General features: G+C 42.7%; 1 protein-coding gene across 1 annotated transcript in view; it reads left to right on the forward strand.

Moving 5' to 3' along the window:
- The first annotated feature begins 815 nt into the window (after positions 1 to 815).
- The window catches only part of SAMD8 (sterile alpha motif domain containing 8), a 30812-nt gene continuing 27998 nt past the window's right edge, over positions 816 to 3629 (forward strand). Inside the window, exon 1 of the mRNA XM_032796206.2 lies at positions 816 to 917. The gene's annotated coding sequence lies outside the window, so the exon portion shown is untranslated. The remainder of the gene's footprint in view (positions 918 to 3629) is intronic.

Here is a 3629-nt window from a genome sequence, read left to right on the forward strand (position 1 = left end):
CACTACCCCACAGTGGACACCTCAGAGTGGCAAGGGCTGAGCAGAGCTTTTCCTAGCCTTGTTTCTCACAGTAGCCAGCCGGGGCTTGCTGTACTGCCAAGCACAAGAACTGAGAATAAGGAGCCTCCTGTGCTTTCATTAATACAACTCTCTCCTCCCCCCCCCGATCCCAGAAATGTAGAGGAGGAAGCAGCTAAACTCAAGGAGAAGAACATGGAAAGGTGGTGAGGATGGGAGGAATTGGGGCAGGAGCAAAGCAAGAAGAGCAAACAGAGCTGGAGGAAGGAACAAAGGATGAGGAGACAGAGGCAGGACCCAGGAGGAAGGGAGAATAGGAGCAGAGGAGAAATGGAGGCAGGAAGTGAAGGGAAGGGGACAGGAACTCGGGATATGATCTGGAGACAGGAGCCAGGGTGAAAAGGGAGACTAGAAACAGAAGGTGGGACTGGGGAAGGAGGAGCCATGGTTATGTAACTAGAGCACACTCCCTTCCAGAACTTGAAATTAAACCCAGGTTTCTGGAGTCTCAGAATTTCTTTGGTGTTCTAGCAAATAGCTGTGAAGCACGCTGGCAAAGACTCATTACCCTACAGAGACAGGTCCACATGGAGGATAACAGCCTGTTCCTGGTACCCATTACTCCATGAGCTCAAGTACTAGAAGTTTGTGCTCTGAATGTAAAGGTCCCAATCCTTCTGATAATCCTCATATGGCGCACTGTAGTTCTACATGGTGGAATTCTGTGTATGTTCTCTTTTAAAAAGCATAGGAAATTAAACTGAAAAACGTAAATTTCTGTTTTCTTATGCAGACCCAGAATATATAGTGAACAGTCTTCTGGCTTTCAGACAACTTCTTAAAACCTGTTCAGAAACAGGATGTAAACACTTCTGATCCTGTTTGTCCATAGGTTACAGGTAGATCTTTTATTTACCCTTACAAGCATATATAATCTCTTAGGCCTGTCCATTTAGGTCCTGGCAGAATGAATGGATGAATACTACATTTTCCTGGGCTTCTAATGAAGTTCTTTCCTTTATATGCACTCAGTTGAATTTACTTTTTTCCTAGCCTTTTAAAGGATCCTTTGCATTTGATACAGACCAATGTCTATTTGTTTACATGCCAGCGTTCATATCAGAGTTCCTTCATGTGCATTCCTTTCTCAATTCATAATTATTATTGACAGTACTATGTGAAATTCGTAAGTCTTAATCTGATCCTGAAATTCTTTTACGTATGTAGGCCATGACCCTGCAGTAAGGACTGCATGAGTGAACCCCAAGCACCTGCATAGAGCCCCACCAAAGTCAATGGATGCTGTAAGCTAGTTCCTGGATTAGCTAGTGGAGCATCAGAACCCTTGGACTTTCACCTGCTACGATACCACCATACAATCTGGGGTAGCACACATTTTCCATGACATAACTTTTTGGGGGGTAGGAAGTGAAGAATACTTAAACTTCACAGGAGAGTTAAATAGACTAAAATATAACTACTAAAGCTAGAATTTTTTCCACTGGTTGAGACTAATCACTTCTGTTCTTGCAAAAGTGTCATGTGATCGTTGGACCTCCATGACTTCAGCCCATGGTGGCTGGGAGCTGCAGGGTCCTACTGCCTTCCACGGTGCCTGGGAGCTGTGGTGATGGGGATACCTGGCAGCTCCTGGCTACCACAAGGGGCGGAGGTACCCAGCGGCTTCCTGCAGCCACCAGCAGTGGCAAGAGGACCCCAGCAGCTCCCAGCCTGGGTGGAGGGGACCCAGAAGCTCCAACCACCTATTGGTGGTGAGAGCCCTGGAGCTCACAACTGGCCATGGAGGGCTTCCATGAATCTTTCTTTATTGCCCATGACCTGTTCATGATTTTTACTTATAATATCCATGACACAATCTTAGCCTTAGTGTTAAGTGGTTAGGATCTCTGTTCTACTTCTCTGAAACACTGTGGCACCTGCACCAGATAACCATGATACATAACAAAATAATTAGCCCCAGTGAAGCACCAAAGTTACGTTTACAGGAATAAATACAGTTATAACTGAGTCCTAAAAATCTGCAATTTGGATACACAAGTAGTTATGGTAGTCAATATATATTTTCCTACTAACAGGAACAACTCTAGAGGAATTGCTTCATTCCGCTAAATATAGAATGTTTAGGTTTTTTTTTTAAACTGCCTAAACTGTTCTCCGTGTTTAATTAGCTTGGAGTCTTCATAGTCTCTCTGGGAACTAAATATAGTTGTCAATATCCATAAATTGTAATTCTAATGGTTTTTATTTTTCTGGGGGTTTGACACAAACCGATGGAAGTGAGGGGTCCGTTAATACTGATGATCCTTAATATAAATTGTTGCTGCTCTTAAGTCAAACCCCACTAAATGATCCAAGTCCTTCTGTGTCACAATCTTGACGCTTATTTAAATATAGCTTTGCTGTATTTAATTGTAGCGCCTAATAATTTAGGTCCCAGTCCAACAAAGTTATGTGCATAGGCAGACCCTATTCCTATGCAGTCTGTCTCTCCCCCCTCCCCCTCCACCCTGGATCACTTTGCAAGATTAAGTCCTTAGTTTTTGTGGGTTTTTTTTCCTTTTAACAAGGAATGAAGCTTCCTATGGCATTCTCATCTTGAAGGTTACTCTGCCTTTTCCCATTCTGTTTCCTTGCACTATGAGCAAAATTGTGAAATAAGTGATAAACTTATCAGGTGGTTGGGCCACCATATTCTTTATTTTAAAAATATGTGAACTGTGAAAGTTTTTATTAGAAGGCATACTGGTGGTGGTGGTTAATGCTAATGTTTTTGTTGATGGTAGACCTATTCATCTCATGAGGGTATTAAGATTGATTGTTAGGCCCCAGTTCTGCAAAGATTTACACACGTGCTTGATTTTATGCACTTCAGTAGTTCCATGGATGTCAGTGGGACTCGGGTATGTAAACCTTTTCAAAATTGAGGCCACAACTGATAAAGGGCTTTGAAAACAAGGCACATTGTAAATGCAAATAGTCTTACTCTTGACTACTGGTTTAGGTTTTTTTACATTCTTAGTACCAAACAATTGACATGATTATGTTGCAGTGCTCTGCTAGAAATGACTTTTTTTCATTTAGAAAAGGTGAAAAATATTCAAATCGATCTGTTTAGGTGGTCCCTTGCATCCCTTAGAGCCCAACTGATATTAACAGAGCTCTTCAAGCATACAGAAGTCTGTTCATACAGACTAGCTGGCAAGATTGGGACCAAATTTATTTTATCTACAATGGAAAGGCGCCCATGGGAAACTTGATAAACTAGTAGGATATGGAACTTAAAAGATACTTGTCAGGGTTCCTTCCCCACTCTGAACTTTAGGGTACAAATGTGGGGACCTGCATGGACACTTCTGAGCTTAATTACTAGCTCAGATCTAGTATCACTGCCACCATCCAGACTTTTCAGTGTCTGGATCACTCCCTGTCCCTCCAAAACTTTTCCCTCCCTGGGTAGCCTTGAGGGACTTCAATTCCCTGGTGAATACAGATCCAAACCCCTTGGATCTTAAAACAAGGAGAGATTAACCATCCCTCCTCCTTTCCCCCCACCAATCCCTGGTGAGTCCAGATCCAATCCCCTTGGATCT

This window comes from Chelonoidis abingdonii, chromosome 15 (assembly GCF_003597395.2).
Source record: "Chelonoidis abingdonii isolate Lonesome George chromosome 15, CheloAbing_2.0, whole genome shotgun sequence".
In the NCBI taxonomy this organism is placed as follows: Eukaryota; Metazoa; Chordata; order Testudines; family Testudinidae; genus Chelonoidis; species Chelonoidis abingdonii.